The sequence below is a fragment of the Oncorhynchus keta genome, chromosome 28, assembly GCF_023373465.1.
Source record: "Oncorhynchus keta strain PuntledgeMale-10-30-2019 chromosome 28, Oket_V2, whole genome shotgun sequence".
Taxonomy (NCBI): Eukaryota; Metazoa; Chordata; class Actinopteri; order Salmoniformes; family Salmonidae; genus Oncorhynchus; species Oncorhynchus keta.
In genome coordinates, this window is record NC_068448.1 from 25,520,846 (window position 1) to 25,543,092 (window position 22,247).

The 22,247-nt window shown below is 42.0% G+C and overlaps 1 long non-coding RNA gene across 1 annotated transcript; it reads right to left on the reverse strand.

Moving 5' to 3' along the window:
* Window positions 1–130: 130 nt before the first annotated feature.
* LOC118360405 (uncharacterized) lies at window positions 131–21,746 on the reverse strand. Its single transcript, XR_004820852.2, has 3 exons — window positions 21,622–21,746; window positions 10,521–10,720; window positions 131–2,485 (listed from the first exon to the last, which is right to left on the reverse strand). It is a non-coding gene; the product is annotated as an uncharacterized LOC118360405 (long non-coding RNA).
* Window positions 21,747–22,247: the final 501 nt, after the last annotated feature.

Here is a 22,247-nt window from a genome sequence, read left to right on the forward strand (position 1 = left end):
ACACACACGTCAGAGATACACACATACACGCACACACACACACACACACACACACACACACACACACACACACACACACACACACACACACACACACACACACACACACACACACACACACGTCACACACACAGACACACACCCCTGCTCTCTCTCTTTCTTTCAATAAATGCATATAACATAACGAAACTGAGAAACACCTTAAAGACAGCATAACAGATTCGAACATAAGCAATATTTCTTCATTTGAGGCAGATTACTATAGAAATCATGGCTCTCTCTTGTCCCTCTGCATCAGACATATGGTGAGCAATATGTTTGGAACATATTCGCAATAAAATCAGAGTCACAAATCACAATACATATCGTATCGGTACTTAAGTATCGTGATAATATCTTAATGTGAGGACCCTGACAATTCCCAGCCCTAGTTGCCAGGCAACAGCCTTATAAAACAGAGATCATGCGGTAATGCAACCGGGCACTCTGTGATTTAATCAGTGCACCCACTAAGCCATAAATCATCATCAGCTGTGAATTATTGCACCTTAAGACAGCCCGTCTCTACACCTACCTGAGAGACTCTTAGACCTAAGCCCATTGGCTATGCATGAAGGCCACTGGTGTAGCTGCACACTCTCGGGGAAAAGTGTGAATCAAAAACAACACAGATTCTGGATTGAATACTCAATGCGCTTGGACGTTATGTGGAGCAAATTACTATAGCAGCCACAAGTATCTCTCTACCCTGATCTGCTAATTCATCTATCTAACCACTTTTCCCTGTCTCTCCCCTGCCTCCTCTTTGTGTAACATCGATCATTCATGGCCTCCTGCTTCTTCAGGGTTTGGGGAGGTACAGGTGACTGTACACCTTATCTGAATCCCACAGCTGTGTCCCCATCGCCGGCTGGATCATCTGTCGAGGGGAATTTAGTTGGGGGTGTTTAAAATTAGATTTAGCATCTATCATTTCCCTGGGCTGAATGGGTTTATGTCAGCACTTGGCAGGGGCAATCCTTCACCGGGTGTCCGTCTGTCCTGGCTCAATAGCCCATCAGTCAAGCCTGCGAGAGCAGCAAGGTGACAGAAAGAGGGCCATCTGTGAGAGGAAGGGCATGGGAGATAAAATATCACTGCAGGACAAACCAGAAATACACTGCGAAGTAAAACACAAAAGATGCCACTGGCCAAGCGAAGCGAATGTCAATGATATGAAAACATTCCTTTCGTAACACTCAATAGAATCCACAGGAAGGTTCCTGACATGTGTCTGTGGTCAATGGGAAACAGGGAGGGAGAGAGGGCATAGACAAAGGACTTTATTTGTCTATTCTACAAGGCTTCAGCCATCAGCCAAGAGATACAAGGTAAAGCTGGTCTTAACCTTGATAATCCCACGTGATAATTCTTCTTCTTAAATGTCATGCCACCTCTCCTGGTCCAGTTAAAAGGCAGATCCCCTCGCTTCCTGTTCCTAAAGTCATCAAAATAATAATCTGTTTTGAATAGGTTGGTTTTGTAAGTCAGTATTAATTGACCATGCAACTGTGTATGATCACAGATAGAGTATAATAAATATTAAAAACCATGACCTATTCCTAAAAGATACATGTATTGATACACTAAGATGGGGAAACTAGCAGAACACAGCATTTTCCATCTTTAGATGGCCAGCAGCATACCACCTTGCATCCCACTGCTGGCTTGCTTCTGAAGCTAAGCAGAGATGGTAAAATCAAATCAAATCAAATCACATTTATTTATATAGCCCTTCGTACATCAGCTGATATCTCAAAGTGCTGTACAGAAACCCAGCCTAAAACCCCAAACAGCAAGCAATGCAGGTGTAGAAGCACGGTGGCTAGGAAAAACTCCCTAGAAAGGCCAAAACCTAGGAAGAAACCTAGAGAGGAACCAGGCTATGTGGGGTGGCCAGTCCTCTTCTGGCTGTGCCGGGTGGAGATTATAACAGAACATGGCCAAGATGTTCAAATGTTCATAAATGACCAGCATGGTCGAATAATAACAAGGCAGAACAGTTGAAACTGGAGCAGCAGCACAGTCAGGTGGACCGGGGACAGCAAGGAGTCATCATGTCAGGTAGTCCTTTGGGCACGGTCCTAGGGCTCAGGTCCTCTGAGAGAGAGAAAGAAAGAGAGAATTAGAGAGAGCATATGTGGGGTGGCCCGTCCTCTTCTGGCTGTGCCGGGTGGAGATTATAACAGAACATGGCCAAGATGTTCAAATGTTCATAAATGACCAGCATGGTCGAATAATAGTAAGGCAGAACAGTTGAAACTGGAGCAGCAGCATGGCCAGGTGGACTGGGGACAGCAAGGAGTCATCATGTCAGGTAGTCCTGGGGCATGGTCCTAGGGCTCAGGTCAGTTGAAACTGGAGCAGCAGCATGGCCAGGTGGACTGGGGACAGCAAGGAGTCATCATGTCAGGTAGTCCTGGGGCATGGTCCTAGGGCTCAGGTCCTCCGAGAGAGAGAAAGAAAGAAGGAGAGAATTAGAGAACGCACACTTAGATTCACACAGGACACCGAAAAGGACAGGAGAAGTACTCCAGATATAACAAACTGACCCTAGCCCCCCGACACAAACTACTACAGCATAAATACTGGAGGCTTGGTCAGACCTTAGATGGGAGGCCAGATGTTGCTGGAGGTGGTGTTGGAGGGCCAGTAAGAGGCACCCTTTCCTCTGGTCTAAAAAAATATCCCAATGCCCCAGGGCAGTGATTGGGAACATTGCCCTGTGTTGGGCAGCAGTCATTCAGATGGGACATTAAATGGGTGTCCTGACTCTCTGTGGTCACTAAAGATCCTATGGCACATATTGTAACAGTAGGGATGTTAACCCTGGTGTCCTGGCTAAATTCCCAATCTGACATTCATATCATCATGGTTACCTAATCATCCCCATCTTAAAATTGGCTCATTCATCCCCTGTAACTATTCCTTCTGTTTCTGTAAATGAGAATGTGTTCCCAGTCAACTTACCTAGTAAAATAAAGGATAAATAAAAAGATGGTCATACTATCAACCAACTATTTGTTGCAACTGATTATATGTTGATAAGCAACTGCTTATAATAAGGGTTAGGGCCTCCCTAGCGGCGCAACGGTCTAAGGCACTGCATTTCAGTGATAGAGGTGTTACTGCAGACCCGGGATCATTACTGGGCTGTGGCACAACCGGCCGTGACCGGGAGTCCCATAGGATAGCACACTATTGGCCCATCGTCGTCTGTGTTAGGGGAGAGTTTGGCCGGTGGGCCCATCCCCTCCTGTGCTACCTGTTCACTCATGACTGCACGGCCAGGCACGACTCCAACACCATCATTCAATTTGCCGATGACACAACAGTGGTAGGCCTGATCACCGAAAATGACGAGACAGCCTATAGGGAGGAGTTCAGAGACCTGGCCATGTGGTGACAGGACAACAACCTCTCCCTCAACGTGATCAAGACAAAGGAGATGATTGTGGACTACAGGAAAAAGAGAACCGAGCACGCCCCCATTCTCATCGACGGGGCTGTAGTGGAGCAGGTTGAGAGCTTCAAGTTCCTTGGTGTCCACATCACCAACAAACTAACATGGTCCAAGCACACCAAGGCAGTAATGAAGCGGGCACGACAAAACCTATTCCCCCTCAGGAGACTGAAAAGATATGGCATGGGTCCTCAGATCATCAAAAGGTTCTACAGCTGCACCACCGAGAGCATCCTGACTGTGTTGCATCATTGCCTGGTATGGCAACTGCTCGGCCTCCAACTGCAAGGCAATACAGAGGCTAGTGCAAATGGCCTAGTACATCACTGGGGCCAAGCTTCCTGCCATCCATGACCTCTATACCAGGCTGTGTCAGAGGAAGGCCCTAATAATTGTCAAAGACTCCAGACACCCTAGTCATAGACTCTTCTCTCTGCTACTGCACAGCAAGCTGTACCGGAGCGCCAAGTCTAGGTCCAATAGGCTTCTAAATAGCTTCTACCCCCAAGCCATAAGACTCCTGAACATCTAGTCAAATGGCTACCCAGAATATTTGCATCCCCCCCTCTTTACACCACTGCTACTCTCTGTTGTCATCTATGCATAGTCACTTTAATAACTCTACCTACATGTACATACTACCTCAAATAACCAGTGCCCCCTCACATTGACTCAGTCTCGGTACCCCCCTGTATATAGTCTCGCTATTGTTATTTCACTGCTGCTCTTTAATTACTTGTTACTTTTATCTCTTATTCTTATTTGTATTTTTTGAAACTGCGTTGTTGGTTAGGGGCTCGTAAGTAAGCATTTCACTGTAAGGTCTATTCGGCGCATGTGTATTCGGCGCATGTTGTATTCGGCACATGTGACTAATAAAGTTTGAGACAAGAGAAGACTAGAGTGTATTTAAACAGTGAAACTACAGCAGTATATAGATGTCTGACTGTATGTCAAAGCTGAGAAATTGATTAGACAGAAGAGAGTTGTGAGAGGTCATTATTAATCTAGCATCAGATCTATTCAAAATATCTTTACGGAAAAGGTTGTTGTGGTCTTTTGGTCCATCACAAAGACATTTTTAATATCAATAGATGTGATGTGCATTTTTTTTTTTACAAGGATGTATGTATTGCAATTACATCAGCACATTACTCATACATTGATTCACTTGTGCATGTAACTAATCTATCCTTCAACAAACTATGTAACCAACATTAAGGTCCCTCTGCAGTGGATAGGGAGGACATCTCTCCATAATATACTCTGTAGTTGCATATTCTTGCATTACAATCTCTTGCCGTGTGTGTGTGTGTGTCTCCTACACAAAGCATCTGTGAGCTAGGTTTCTCCATCCGTTGCTATGGAACAAGCATAATATCAGCCTCTTTTAGCCTCAAGGAGTTTATTGACCTTGGGAGATGTGGCTCTCCCTGCCAGGTTGTTGACATGGATCTCAACATACAGAATGAGTCCATGGGTTTCAGTAGACATTTTCAACCTCTCCCTGACCCAGTCTGTAATTGTAACGGCAGATTTCCTCCTCTTCGTCTGAAGAAAACATAGACTGCCCACCCCAACTCACCCCTGACCATACTAAATAAAGACAAAACAAAGGAAAATAAAGGTCAGAACATGACAGTAATACATACATCCCTCAAACTCAACTCTGGACCTCAAAGCCAGCTGAGACTGGTGTCCCAGTTAGGTGTAATTCATTATCAGGTAGAACAGAAAATCAGCAAGCTCCGGACGTTGTAGTGTAAGAGTTGAATTCTTCTGACCAACATGTTTCAAGTTTCATAGTCCCTGTTCCAAAGAACACGAAGGTAACCTGTCTAAATGACTGTAGCACTCACATCTGTAGTCACAAAATGCTTTGAAAGGCTGGTCATGGCTCACATCAACACCATCATCCCAGACACCCTGGACCCACTCCAATTCGCATTTTGCCCCAACAGATCCACAGATGACACAATCTTTATTGCACTCCACACTGCCTTCTCCCACCTGGACAAGAGGAGCACCTATGTGAGAATGCTGTTCCTGACGGGCTGCCCCCAGGTGGTAAGGGTAGGTAACAACACATCCATCTGCCACGCTGATCCTCAACACAGGGGCCCCTCAGGGGTGTGTGGTTAGTCCCCTCCTGTACTCCCTCTTCTCCCACGACTACAACGCCATCATCAAGTTTGCTGAAGACGTGATGTTGGTCGGCCTGATCACAGACGAAGATGAGAGAGCCTATAGAAAGGAAGTCAGAGACCTGGTAGTGTGGTGGCAGGACAAAAACCTCTCCCTCAACGTCAACAAGACAAAGTAGCTGATTGTGGACTTCAGGAAACAGAGTTCCGAGCAAGCCCCCATCCACATTGACGGGGTTGTAGTGGAGTGGGTCGAGAGCTTTAAGTTCTTACGTGTCCACATTACTAACGAATTAGCATGGTTCACACACACACAACACAGTCATGAATAAGGCATGAAAACCCTTCTTGCCTTCCCCTCAGGAGGCTAAAAACATTGGGCATGGGCCCTCAGATCCTCAAAAAGTAATACAGCTGCAACATTGAGAGCGTCTTGAGTGGCTGCATCACCGCTTGGTATGGCAACTGCTTGACATTCAGCCGCAAAGTGCTACAGAGGGTAGTACGTACAGCCCAGCACATCACTGGGGCCGTGCCCCCTGCCATCCAGGATCTCCCTAACAGGCGGTGTCAGAGGAAGCTCCTAAATATTGTCAAAGACTCCAGTCACCCAAGTCACAGACTTTTCTTTCTGCTACCGCATAGCAAGTGGTACGGATGCAGTCTGGAACCAACAAGACCCTGAACAGCTTCTACCCCCAAGCCATAAGACTCCTAAATAGTTAAATAGTTAACCAATTAGCTACCCGGACTACCTGCATTGACCCTTTTTTGAACTAACTCTTCTGTCTCATCACATACGCTGCTGCTACTGTTTTTTTTTTATCTATCCTGTTGCCTAGTCACTTTATCCTTACCTATATGTACATTTCTACCTCAATTACCTCGTAACCCTGAACGTCGACTTGGTACTACCCCAAACCCTAAGTATATAGCCAAGTTATCGTTACCCATTGTGTATTTATTTTTGAGTTATTATTTCTTTCTATATTTTTCTCTCTGCATTGTTGGGAAGGGGCCGTAAGTAAGCATATCAGTGTCAGTCTACACCTGTTTAAGAAGCATGTGACAAAGAACTAGTAATTTGATTATTTTTTGTTTGAATCACCTGTGAGAATATATACTGTAGATGCAGAGGTTAGCGCTTCAAAATGCTATTCACACTATTAATGAGTTCATATGTACATGTGGTTCTGGACTAAAACGTTGCCAATAGATCTGATTAATGCGTTTAATGGCTAATTACAGCTAATAAGTAGTCATTAGATTTTAGTCATAAGGCCATCTACCATCAGAGAGTCTGAACATTAATCACCACGGTCAATAGAATTTGTGTCTTCTTTCCCCCATGTTTTACTTCATCTATGATAGCATCAAGTCACCTTTGTGATAACCTATTCTGAGCACACTTAGGAGAAGAACACAGGGATACATCTGTTATTCTGTCAGTACAGTGTCCTGAATGTGTCACACTCATAAACTCCCCACATACAGTAGTGCAACAAGGTGACTGTTAGCTGACCGCTCGCTCATTACCATGGTGAAACTTACATGAAAGGCTGACATACATACCAGATGACTGACATGATGACTGACAGATGACTGACAGATGACTGACATGATGACTGACAGATGACTGACATGATGACTGACATGATGACTGACACGATGACTGACAGATGACTGACATACATACCAAGGTTTAATTTTGTGACATTTTTTATTTGACACACAAATGTGAGTGCACGCACACACACACACACACACACACTATCCATCTTAATATATTTCTGACAAGCAGTGTACCTTTGGATCCATGTCAACAAGCAGAGGCGGCAAACAACGACCTTATATTCTACAACAAAGTCAGGGATGATTGATGACCTCAACATGTGACCAAGACCTGCAACATGCTCTGTAAAATCCAACAAGCCATCCATCTACATCTACATATTCCAAATTCCTAAGTTGCCAGACATGCTTCACTTCCCCTTTAATATATGTGGTTCATCATGCATTTGATTGAAACAGTTCAGTGGTTAGAGTGGACAGTATGTTGATTGAAACTGTCAAAGCACTATAGTGATATTGCACAATCTGAAAAACGTGCATGATCATGCGGTTTTAAGCTGATTTCTTTCAGTAACAGTTACTACTTCTCTCAGCTGATGTTTAAAAGCCAGATGTGTACACAGCTAGAATAGTTTTCACTGTGATATACTACCTGCAGTTTGAGCTTGTACTGCTTGGGGATGTGCAAGTGATGATGATATTTTATGTCTATTGATTTCAGAAGCGAGATTTATAGAAAGCATAATGTCTATTGATAGGAATAGATTGGCAGCCAGGGTTATGGGTGGGGCTGGTCCCACTTTCGCTCCAGTAAAAAATAACTAACTACCCTAGAGGGCCTAAATCAATGTCTCATTCGTTCTCCTTCAGGTATTACTCTGCTGAAAACGAATAAGAATGTAAATACGAAGATGGCAGAAAGCACTCCATACAGTACTTTGACTTGTGTTTGGATTGCAATCTGTCAATTTAGAAATAAATTAAATTTGTAAAAATCGACGGGACACACTCTTTTTATGGTACTTCGATGCAAAGTGATTTTCATTGCAGGTTAGGGGAGCATTTCCCTAACCTACTACAGAAAGAGTTCCCCAAAAATCTACAGCCAAAGCAACAGCAACTTGATGGATGTCCATCCAAAACTACTTCACACAACAATACATTTTGTATACAAGTCTAATTGTGACAATCCACCAAATTACTGGGGTGTTGCAACACAGCAGGGACTACAAGTCGATATCCAAGTCGATATCCTTGGCCGCGAAAAAATGGAATGAGCATAATAATAAATCCTCATCAGTCTTTCTCTTTAAGCTAACCTGACGTACCATGGGTAAAATAAACGCCTGAGCAGGGTTCCAGCCATTCAACCCTAGAACATGCCTCTTTTTGCGCTACAATGCCCACAAGCCTTGCAAGACACGTCTGAAGGTAACCCAGTACCGGGCAAAAATAAATGGAATTAAATAGGGCATTTCCATGTTAAAGGTATACCGGTCATTCCACTGAGCTGTCTTATATCGCTCAAATACTTATTTTTGATAATTGTTTTTACTAAATGTTTTGCCATGTATGAATGTGTTATTCAATGTGTTTCTATGGGTTAATAGCAGTATGGCCAAATTCAATTGGGTCCTACAATTCCAAAACAAATAGTTAATGGTCCATGGTATGACCATGTTAAAACAATTCCACATGTTAGCTAAGTAGAACGTTGTTGAAGCACCTTTAGAAGTGATTATAGCCTCAAATCTTATTGAGTATGGCGCAACAAGCTTGGCACACCGGTATTTTTGGAGTTTCTCCCATTCTTCTCTGCAGATTTTCTCAAGCTCTGTCAGGTTGGATGGGGAGCATCGCTGCACAGCTATTTTCAGGTCTCTCCAAAGATGTTCGATCAGGATCAGGTCCGGGCTCTGGCTGGGCCACTCAAGGACATTCAGAGATTTGTCCCAAAACCACTCTTGTGTTGTCTTGGGTGTGTGCCTTGGGTCGTTGTCCTATTGGAAGGTAAACCTTCGCTCCCAGTCTGAGGTCCTGAGCGCTCTGGAGCAAGTTTTCATCAAGGATCTCTCTGTACTTTGCTGCGTTCATCTTTCCCTTGATCCTGACTGGTCTCCCAGTCCCTGCCGCTGAAAAATATCCCCAGAGCATGATGCTGCCACCACCATGCTTCACCCCAGGGATGGGGGTGGCAGCATCATGCTATGGAGATATTATTGGCCAGGTGATAAGCGGTGCCTGGTTTCCTCCAGACGTGACTCTAGGCATTCAGTCCAAATAGTTCAATCTTGGTTTCATCAGACCAGAGAATCTTGATTCTCATGGTCTGAGAGTCTTTTAGGTGTCTCTTGGCAAACTCCACTCTACCATAAATGCCTGATTGGTGGAGTGCTGCAGAGATGGTTGTCCTTCTGGAAGGTTATCCCATCTCCACAGAGGAACTCTGGAGCTCTGTCAGAGTGACCATTGGGTTCTTGGTCACCTCCCTGGGCGTCCAGCTCTAGGAAGAGGATCTAGGATTCCACTGTGTTCTTGGGGACCTCCAATGTTGCAGACATTTTTTGGTACCCTTCCCCAGATCCGTGCCTCGACACATCCGGTCTCAGAGCTCTATGGACAATTCCTTCGACTTCATGGCTTGATTTTTGCTCTGTGGGACCTTATGTAGACAATTGTGTGCCTTTCTAAATCATATCCAATCAATTGAATTTACCACATGTGGACTCCAATCAAATTGTGGAACTATCTCAAGGATGATCAATGGGAACAGGATGCACTTGAGCTCAATTTTGAGTCTCATAGCAAAGGGTCTGAATAGTTATGTAAATAAGGTATTTCTGTTCTGAAAACCTGTTTTTGCCTTGTCATTATAGGGTATTGTGGGTAGATTGATGAGGAAAACAATTTATTTTAGATTATGGCTGTAACATAACAAAATGTGGAAATAGTGAAGGAGGTCCGAATGCACTATATGTTGAGGGAAGAGTTAATTGAGAGCTGCACATGTTTTATTTAATGTATGATTGTATGTCCTGCTTTGTATGTACTGTATAGTGAGTTTTCAAGGCTTAGTTCCTCCCAGACCAAGGCATCCAGCTCCATGTGCCTTTTGGTAACTGGATGGGGCTCAGGGACAAGTCCAAGCACATGCTGTGGTCTGTACCTTATGACGCTATCTCTCATCATCCCCAAAAAGCGGTTGGGGCCAATGCGACTCAAGGTTTTCACAAGAGCACCACTCTGCGTAAACACATTGCCCGATGCCAGGGTAAACGTCCTGATTATGCTCCACCACTCACCACTTTCCGATCAATGCTTCACTTAGATCTTCAATAGGCTGGAAGGCGCTGTGAGATGTGTTGGATTTTCCATTTTTGTCTGACTCTGATTTTTCAACCAGAGTCACGGTCTGTGGGCTGAAACAGCTGCAGTGATGTGGAAAGGACCAGAAGCAACTGAGTATCGCCCAAGTTATCTCTCCTGGACTGTGGGTGATGATCTGGAAACACAGGAAATTCTAAAAGTTATGCAGATTCAAAATATGTAATGACAGCATAGTCTAGTGATACAGAGTGTAGTGATAATATGTTTGTATAACAAATGTGAGATTTGACATAAAATAACCCACAACTTTAACTGATGTAGCTTCATAGTCCCTTTTCCTTGTTGTTGCTCTAATGTTGTCATGACGTTCATATAATCTAGTGATTTTCTCTTCTGTGGCTGTGCTAATTCTGTTACATTGCTTTATCCTGGAGCATTGAAGACTTGTTGGGCTGTTTTCATTTGCTCTCATTGCTTATGTTGAAAACCAAATTCTCTGTTTGCGGCTTTGACCAGGCCATACTTTCTCAGGATGTTGCTTCTGAGCATTTTTGAAGACACTTGTTTGTCCTTGGCACTGCACATTTTTTGATACTTTAACTCCGCAACGATAGCATTTTGAAACTATAAAATCCTTCTCAAGTTTTTTGAAGTTCCCTTCATTTGCTGTTTTGTCTTGGTCTTTGGGGAAGCTTGTCTCTCCATTTACTTCATCAGTCAATCATACCTTTTTTGTATTTCTCAGTTTTCCACAAAGCAATATCAAGTTTGACATTTGTCATGAAAAGATCTCTGCATGTTTTTGAGCCACCTCTTCCAACCTTTTTCCTTCCAGCAGGTATTCGACTACTCATTCCTGTTGCAGACGATTAGGAAGGGGTATCAGAGCGTACATCAGGGGTAGGCAAGTTAGGGGCAGGTATGTTGGCCTCATGTTCTGGCTGCAAGTTATCTGGTGACTGAGGTGGTGTGTTGCTTGATAGGTAGGTGTCCATTGCATCTGTTCTCTTTAAAGTCTGTCTTCTATTCCATTGCATTTCCGCTACCTTCTCTTGCTTCTTTGTTCTCGCTTTGTAAGCTCAGAGATAGATTTCTGTCCCGGATGTCGTCTGGAGATAGAGAGGAGGACCAAGATGCGGCGTGGTAAGTGTTCGTCATTTTAATTGAAAAAACTGAACACTACAAAACAACAAAATGACAACCGTGAAGCTAATAAACAATAGTGCTGACACAAACACTACACATAGACACACAACATAGAATGCCCACTCAGTTCACATCCTGACCAACACTAAAACAAAGAAAACACAAAAGAACTATGGTCAGAACGTGACAATTTCACTTCTCCCTTTTCTTTTTTCTTCCAGTATCTCTCCCTGTCTTTTTGCAGATGTTCCTGGTATCATATAGGATATCTTTTTATTTTATTTCTATATGTCTGTGATCTCTGTGCTGTTTTATGTGGCATCTTCTAAAAACAAAGAAAAATATTACTAGTTTTTTGTAACATGTTCTGGATTAAATTAACTTAAAACATTAAATAAGCCTAAAGTTTAAAAAAAAGAAAGTTACAACTAATAAGATAATGGATTTTTGTCATTTCTACCACGTTCTGTCATTTCCACAACAGTTGAGTTTGTGATGGAAATGACGCTTCTACAGTTTTTGGAGAAAAATGACAGGCTACTTAACATTCTTTGGCTAGTATTACAGCTAGCATATAGTTTACACTAATTACATAAAATATACAACATTTTTCCACAAATGAAATAAATTAATACAATACACCCAGTCACTACAAAGATACAGGCATCCTTCCTAACTCAGTTGCTGGAGAGAAAGGAAACTGCTCAGGGATTTCACCAAGAGGCCAATGGTGACTTTAAAACAGTTACAGAGTTTTATACCTGTAATAGAAAACTGAAGATGGATCAACAACATTGTAGTTACTTTACAATACTAACCTAATTGACAGATTGAAAATAATGAACCATGTACAGAATAAAAATATTCCAAAACATGCATCCTGTTTGCAATAAGGCACAAAAGTAATTCTGCAAAAAATATGGCAAGCAATTCACTTTATGTCCTGAATACATGGCGTTATGCTTGAGGTAAATCCAATACAACACATTACTGAGCACCACTCTCCATATTTCAAGCATAGTGATGGTTGCATCATGTTATGGGTATGCTTGTAATCGTAAAAGACTGGGAAGTTTTTCCGGATAAAAAAGAAACGGAATGGAACTAAGCACAGCCAAAACATGACTATTGTTATCTTGCAATGATCAACAACCAGTTTGACAAATATGGTACAATCCAGATGTGCAAAGCTCTTAGAGGCTTACCCAGAAAGATTCACAGCTGTAATCACTGCCGAAGGTGATTCTAACATGCATTGAATCAGGGGTGTGAACACATATGTAAATGAGTTATTTCTGTATAAAATGTTCAACACATTTGTCAAAATGTCTAAAAACATGTTTTCACTTTGTCATTATGGGATATTGTGTGTAGATGGGCAAGAATTTAAAAAACAATTTAATACATTCTGATTGCAGGCTGTAACACAACACGTGGAATAAGTCAAGGGGTATGAATACTTTCTGAAGGCACTGTACATGGGCAAAAACCCATGGTGTCTGTTGACAGCAGAAATCAAAAACAATTCATCTGGGGAGAAAATCTGGTAATGCCGTCATTGATTTACATTTATATTTTTGTCATTTAGCAGACACTCTTATCCAGAGCGACTTAAAGTTAGTGCATACATCTTAAGATAGCTAGGTGAGACAACCACATGTCATAGTAAGTACATTTTACCACAATAAAGGAACTATCTGCAAAGTCCGTGCTACTGGGGGTGCGAGTGTTAGTTTGTAAAAGGCTAGTTTTTTTAGGGGTGTTTGCAGGATTTCACCTAGAGTGAGAGGGGAGAAAGAGGTCAAGGCGCAGGGTAGTTTATTTTCAAAGTGGTTGACAAAGTTGGAGGGGAGGTAGGGGGAGGAGTGAAGGACTAAGGAGTTAGGAGAAGGTGGAAAAGAGTTTCCTAGGGTTAGAGGCAGAATCTTAACATTTTGAAAATGGTGTTAGCAGCGGATACAGAGAAAGGGAAGATAGCAAGGAGGAGGTGAAAGGATGATAGGTCCTCCGGAAGTTTGGTTTTCCTAAATTGTCACTCAGTTTCCCGCAGCCCTGTTCTATAAGATCGCAATGAGTCACTCAGCCACGGAACAGGGTGGGAGGGCCGAGCCGGCCTAGAGGAAAGGGGACCGTGTGAGTCATAGGTTGCAGAAAGTGAGGAGAGTAGGGTCGAAGAGGCAGAATCAGGAGACAGGAGGAAGAGCGATTTAGCAGAAGGGAGAGATGATAGGATAGAAGAGGAGAAAGTAGTGGGAGATAGAGAGCGAAGAATGCAATGGCGCATGACCATCTGGGTAGGGGCTCTGAGTGGGTAGGGTTAGAGGATAGGGAGATAGATAGAAAAGGAAACAGGGACCTGGAGGGGTGTTGCAGTGAGATTTGTAGGCAAACAGCTTCTATTAAAGATGAGGTCAAGCGTATTGCCTGCCTTGTGAGTTGGAGAAAGAGTGGCAAGGAGTCAAACGAGGCAAGGAGGGGACAGAAAATGTAGATTTTTTTTTGCGAGTGTAGATGTCAGGAGGTTGAAGTTAATCAATACAAAGAGAAGTGAGTCATCTTCAGGAAATTAGCTTATTTTTTAAAACCAGTGTCAAGCTCATTGAGGAACTCTCTAAGGGTACCTGATGGGCGCCAGATGGAATTCAAATGTGAAGATGGACAGGTGAGTGAGGGAGAAAATATAAAATCTCAATGAGTAGCCACCACCGTGACAACCAGATGCTCTCGGACTACGAGAGAACAGGTAGTCAGATGAAGAGAGAGCAGCTGGAGTAGCAGTGTTCTCTGGGGTGATCCATGTCTCCGTCAGGGCCAAAAAGTCTAAGAACTGAAGGGCAGCATAGGCTGCGATGAACTCTGTGTTCTGGACCGCTGATCAGCAGTTCCAAACGTTTCTGGAGACCAGGAATTCCACATGGGTTGTGTGCGGAGGGTATACTAAATTAGAAGGGTTGCAGGCAAGAGGTGGGGAGACCCTACAAGGAAAGGAGCGAACAGGTATAGAAAACACACACATCGTTGACAAAGCTACAATGAGCAAAATTAAGTCATGTGAAAATAACTAGGTAAGATACTCAAGTGAAAGAGTGGTGTGGAGCCTTCCTCTCTTTCCTTCCTCGAATAACTCCGCAGAGCAACTTGGCAGAACCGTCTTTGCTTTGTTGATGAGATTTCCTGCTCTAAGGGGAATTTATATAGAACATTTCAACTATCCTTCAGGCAGCTAGCTGGAATGAAGAAAAACTCCAAACTGTTAATTGTTTTTTAAAACCAGTTAAATTAGACTAAATGTAATCGAAAATGTTATCTGCGTAATCCACAAAAGTAATTATTTATCATAAGAGGGCCATAAACAATAACTATTAATGCTGCATACTCCCAAGAAATGTTCAAATCTCACCTTTCTGGTGAAAATAGTTCTAACTTGCTGATGTGTAGTCACTTTTGAGGACACAAACTCAAGTAGACAGTACACATATGATACAAATCTAAAATATTTTATACAATGTATTTCTTATTCAACAAAACTGTATGAATAAAGCTTGAAATTACTTATACCTGTATACTTTCTAAATATAGTATAATCAAATTATAAAATGACTAACTATAAGACTTCACCTTTCTTATAACTGTCAACTACATATTTGTATGTTTGTGTTTAGAAATGTGCCTATTTCTCAGTGTCTCTCTTGATCAAAATGTCTGCCCTTGTCGCTGTGAACGTCTCACAGAGCTCTAGCTTAGCTTCTTGAACTTGGTAGGAACTCACAATGTTTTTATTTATTTTAATGTATGAATTATTTTAGATGAATAGCTATGTTTCGATCTCTGGATGTGCTACAATGTAATGGTTTGTCAGTGGCTGTGACATAGGGTTCAGCCAGGAGTTGATGGACAGTCGGAAGAACGAATTAAATGGTAGGAGGGACATCCCAGCTTCAAGTGGTTTCAGATTTCACATCCTACAGGCTCAGAATACATGCTGCTGTGTCTGTGGGAACCAGGGCTATTGCTCAATGCAAGCCATTTCGATTACAGTGTCCACAGATCGATGTATAAGCGGAAATGTCGGTTGGAACCAGAACCACGCAGGTCCCCTAAACAGGGGACTTTACATCTAAGAGGTTTTAAGACCCAACACCATGGAGGAATCAACAGGCCAGACAACACAGAGGAATATGAATGGCACACAAAAGTGGAATGCCCTCAAAGTCAATCTCTTCATATTATATCTGACACAGCAGACAGAGCAAACATCAGTTATACCCCTTCTAAAGCAGAGGAAAAAACATCTAAGACAAGTGAAGTAAACAAATGCCAAAAAAATAACCTCTAAAATAAACTTTTTCTTCTTCTCTCTCCTTTGTGTGTGGCACTTACATTCTCTCTGTTAGTAACTCTTGACGGAAAATGAAACGCTATATTTTCTCTTCTGGCTGGTATCAGGGCATTAAGCGTGAAATTAAAGGGAATGCATTCAGAGTCCAAAATAAATGTGCTCCTCTGATGAGGTTGGAGTTCTTCCAAGCCACTGAGATTAAATGCTTTTACACTTATTTCCCTCATAGGAAAATGATCTCCTGCTTATTATTGTTCACGATTCATGATTCCTTCTCTGGGGAAAGGGAACTCTGTGCCAAAGGGAGCTTACTGGAGGAAACAGACTTTTGGAGAGTTTTACAATTGACTAGTCACAAAATCACTTTATTTCCATCTTTTCCACATTTCTATTTTGTATAGCATTATAGCTCAGTCCTAAATTCTCACAGTAATCTTTGTCCTTTGAAAATTGTGAATACACATCTACAGTAGTAGCACACATCCATTAATTTACAGTAAATGGTTTCTTTGGGTGATAACCTATAACATTATATAATGCGCTTCTGTAAAGACTATCCATTCCTGCAAATTCAGTGGAGCTCATCACAACAGAGGAAATAGCTAAATGTCAACATCTATAGTAAACTACAACTAATTTGGTGGCATGTACAGTACCGGTCAAAAGTTTGGACACCTAATCATTCAAGGGTTTTCTTTACTTTTTACTAGTTTCTACATTGTAGAACAATAGTGTGTCACACCCTGATCTGTTTCACCTGTCTTTGTGCTTGTTTCCACCCCCCTCCACCCCCCTTGTTTCCACCCCCCTCGCCCATCTTCCCCATTATCCCCAGTGTATTTATGCCTGTGTTCTCTGTTTGTCTGTTGACAGTTTGTTTTGTCTGTCAAGCCTACCAGCGGTTTTCCCCTTGCTCCTGTCTTTTTCTATAGTTCCTGTTTTCAACTTTTCCCAGTTTTGACCATTCTGTCTACCCTGAGCCTGCCTGTCTTCTGTTTTTTTTTTTACTTTGATCTGGATTACTGACCTCTGCCTGCTCTTGACCTGTTGTTTTGCCTGCCCCTGTTCTAGTGATACACTTTTGTTACTTCGACACTGTCTGCATCTGGGTCTTCCCAAACGTGATGTAGTGAAGACATCAAAACGATCAAATAACACATATGGAATCATGTAGTAAGCAAAACAGTGCTTTCATATTTTAGATACTTCAAATTAGCCACCCTTTGCCTTGATGACAGCTTTGCACACTCGTGGCATTTTCTCAACCAGCTTCACCTGGAATGCTTTTCCAATTGTCTTGAAGGAGTTCCCACATATGCTGAGCAATTTTCATTCACTCTGCAGTCCAACTCATCCCAAACCATCTCAATTGGGTTGAGGAAAGGTGATTGAGGAGGCCAGGTCATCCGATGCAGCACTCCTTCACTCTCCTTCTTGGTCAAATATTACACAGCCTGGAGGTGTGTTGTGTCATTGTCCTGTTGAAAAACGAACGATAGTCCCACTAATCGCAAACCAGATGAGATGGCGTGTCGCTGCAGAATGCTGTGGTAGCCATGCTGGTTAAGTGTGCCTTGAATACTAAATAAATCACAAACAGTGTCACCAGCAAAGCAGCCCCACACCATCACACCTCCTCCTCCACGTTTCACGGTGGGAACCACACATGTGGAGATCATCCGTTCACCTACTCTGCGTCTCACAAAGACACGGCGGTTGGAGCAAAAAATCTCACATTTGGACTCATCAGACCAAAGGACATATTTCCACAGGTCTAATGTCCATTCCTTGTGTTTCTTGGCCCAAGCAAGTCTCTTCTTATTATTGGTGTCCTTTGGGGGTAGTCTCTTTGCAGCAATTTGACCATGAAGCCCTAATTCATGCAGTGTCCTCTGAAATGTTGAGATGTGTCTGTTACTTGAATTCTGTGAAGCATTTATTTGGGCTGCAATTTCTGAGGCTGGTAACTGTAATGAACATATCCTCTGCAGAGGTAACTCTGTGTCTTCCTTTCCTGTGGCGGTCCTCATGAGAACCAGTTTCATCATAGCGCTTGATGTTTGTTGAAATGTTGTTGTTGAAATGTTCCACATTGACTGACCTTCATGTCTTAAAGTAATGTTTCTCTTTGTTCTTGCCATAATATGGACTTGGTATTTTACCAAATGGGGCTATCTTCTGTATACACCCTATGTCACAACATAGAGGGGTAGACACAACACAACACATTGGCTCAAACACATTAAGAAGGAAAGACATTTCACAAATGAACTTTTAACAAGGCACACCTGTTAATTGAAAGGTGACTACCTCATGAAGCTGGTTGAGAGAATGCCAAGAGTGTGCAAAGCTGTCATCAAGGCAAAGGGTGGCTACTTTGAAGAATCTCAAATATAAAATATATTTAGAATTTTTGTACACTTTTTTGGTTGCTTCATGACTCCATATGGGTTATTTCATAGTTTTGATGTCTTCACTATGATTCTACAATGTAGAAAATAGTAAAAATAAAGAAAAACCCTGGAATGAGTAGGTGTGTCCAAACTTTTGACTGCTACTGTATATTCTGACAATTATATAGATTTACCTCTAGAATAGGAAGACGTTCTTGGCATGCTGCCTGTTAAAGAACATGAAAAGCATATGCATAACCATTGTAGCAATTGAAAGGGAACAGTTTGGAGATAATGGGAAAATGATTAGATCAGAGGTACACAACAGTTCCCCTGAAATAAGTCTGAGTCTTCACATTACTGATGATTGTATGTGCGTTTTACATTTCCTGTATATTTTGCCGCATTTACTGATATTGAAATCAGAAAATACACTGGATACATTCAGTAACAGGATATGAATATTCACAGAAAATAGTGCAACATAAGACAAATAAATGACAAGGGTTTGAGTGAGAGGACTAACTGGTGTCTTCAAGTGGCAATTTCAAAGCACTTTTATGATTAGAAGAATCTGGGTCAGGTGGGCATGATATGAAAGCTTGTTCTATTGCCAACATGACTAGCTAAGTTATAAAATATGATCTTACAGTGTTAGGCTTTTCACAAGGCAATTCAGGGAGCAGATTGTAATTTTGGTGTGCATAGAAAGGAGTCATCAGTGCATTTAGGTGTGAATACCGTTACAAATGTTCTTCACAATAAACAAACATAGGCCTTTTCTGTTCAGAACAATCCAGGGTGTGACGCCAAATCATCTTGTAACTGTACATCAAACATAGTGATCATAAATGTTGACAATGTATATGACATGAGTGTTATGATATGGAAATGTGAAGTGCACATTTGTGTTTGGCTTGCTTGTATGACATCAAAGCAGTATTTATTATCATCCTCTACATGTCATCTTTCAAAATACACAGAGACATCAAAATGTACAGCATTTCCCTTACTCAGACAACATGTTTAGTTGCAAAAGTTGCCCAATTACAGGGAGGGATGGGGGCAACTTCTTGTCGTGTGTGGTGTTCAAGTCCAGAACGGCTATCAGTCAAAACCAATACAACGCTGTGAAACGCAGAGCCAGAGCTCTGATGCCATGTATTCCATGTTAATGTACAGCCACTACGTTCCAATTTAGGCACTTACAGTATTAGTGCCCAAATCTGCCATTTCCAACCCATATACGGGTACGAGTGTAAATGGCTACATAATCATTCAGACGAGCTATCGCTGTGTAGTTTGATGTCATAACCCCAGGGGGACGGGACTGATATACAAACTCCTCAGGCTCTGTTTGGCTCACCTGTAAAGTCACATTCTGATTAATAATCCCTCTATATTAACATGGGAGAGCCGGGGACTTAATTAAACCTCATGGCATGCTGCTCCATTTGTACAGACACTGCTTATCCTAAAGCTCCCTTTGTATTCTACGGGAAAATATATTACACTGTACTTATTTCTGGAGAAAACAGTGAGGTATTATTAGAATATTAATGAAATGTAGTGAACATTAACTAGAGAACCTTGATCAATGCTCAGCAGCCTATATGACCCAACCCACTGAGCACAGATGTCAATTCAACATTTATTCCATGTTGGTTCGACGTACTTTCATTAAAACGACGTGGAAACAACGTTGAATCAACCATGGGGAAGGTTATGGATTATCAAGAAGTTGATCTCTTGAATTGATCTAAGCCCCAGCAACTCCTAACAAGATGCTTATATTTTAACTGATGATTACATGAATACTTAGCTACCAATATTTGTTTTGATTGAATTGAATTTTGGTATGCACTTATGCCGTGTGTATGTATCCTGTTTTCTTTCTTGACTTAATCATACAAAATGGTCCCAACTCACAGCACACTTACTGTAATTAATAGTGGGATGATACTGGTTGGTTGGCCAAATTCTGTGTTGGCTCTAGTTCTGCCAATCCTGCCATATTCATCATCCGCTGGTCTAATTGATTGATTAAAACCTTGTAAATATAGTGGCTTACAAATAAATGGCTGACTTGCATGTTACAGATGGGAATGATGCAAGTTTTCTATTTCTCTACTGCAATATTGTATTGCGTCACATACTGTATGTCTAAATACATGCTGCTATTCTACAGCACAGAGCATGACAGTGTGGTATCACATGACCCTCTATTGTAACGTAACATCATTTATGATACTAAAAGGAGGGATACAAATTTACATACCAAATCCTACGTAATGCCCAGAGGCCAATTTGGCCTATCATGTCCTGTGGTTCTACAGAGAAGTAATAGCATTAACATGAGAATGTGTTGCGAGTCAAGGCAGGACAAGGTGGGCTGGACAGAGGTCAAAAACAGTTTGTGGCGAGTATTGATTTGGCCATGAACATGGCAACAAATAAGTTGTCATTTTAGGGGTATCATACTTTCCGGATACGGAGACAAACACTCAAATTACAATTCATGTCAATGCAGGTGACCATCCCAATCCTTTCCTCCAGCCGAAGAACAGAGACCTGGGTGTGAATGGCAACGTTCCCATCAATTCATTTCCCCTTTGGTATTTCAGTAAACCATTGAGAAAGATCACTGTTGTCATCCAGACCTCAATCCTGCCTGTGATTTATGGTGGTATGAAAATAGCCATTTCCACAAACATCATCCCAGACCAGTCACCATATCACCAGCCTGAGGTCCTGTCTCTCTACAGGTGTGGCTATGGAGCCATGAAAACCCGGTGATTCAATATGAGTGTTAGTCAACTACAACAGCCTTTATAACAGAATAGCATTCTGAATAAATACAAAAACAAGCTCCAAGAGAGATAAGCTAAGCACTCAGGAAAAATAACACAGGTTTTATCCACAGGGTGCCTCTGCCCAGCAGACTGTACCATGGACAGTGTAAACATGACCAATAAAACAAAGCAAACACAGAACAAAGGTCTCTGCTAGACCTGGCTACATCTCCATCAATCTGCACCTATTAGCACAGCCCCCAGTAATTCCACTCATATTACCTAGCCTGGCCAGGAGTTGAAACATTTTGTGTCAGAGTAATTCGAATGACCACAGGCGACCCTCTCTTGGCTAATGAAACAATGCAGAGTTAGTATCGGTAGCATTGGAAATACCCTCACTCACCTCTCCAAGCATTCATAGATCATAATGAAACACAGAGATCAATGGCATGAGAGGAAGCAAGGCAAAGGCAGTGACATAGTTGCAGAGCGAAAAGAATGGACTGTTTGACCAATGCGTGGCGCTTCTGGCACATAAGCCAATGTTAATAATTAGCTATTGAAGCTGTGACCTCAGGGAAAATCCCATTAACGTGTGACGACGGATGGGTCGCTACTAGATTCATTATCACAGTCATTAAAGTCTGATTACTCACATTTCTCAATCAGGGGGTGAGAGCTGGGCTGCTAGGGGACTATTATTACCACCAATGCAATAGCTTGAATAATTTCACTCTGAATTCCCCATTATATGTCCATATTTGTAATAAGGGACACCATTTGGAAGTGGAACTCTGTAAAGGCTTCATTGAACTGTTCTCTGGAAAGATAGGGCATACTTCAAAATCATACACTATATAGACTACAGAATAATGAAAAGTAAAGAGAAATCAGTCTTTTTTTATCCCAAACGTTGAAACCTAGCACCCTCTCTGCTTGTCCATAAGAGTTAGTGGACTGACACTTTACTTTGCAGCTTCGTCATTGTTCAGTTTAATACCTCTACTATATATCTGCTCTCTCACTTTG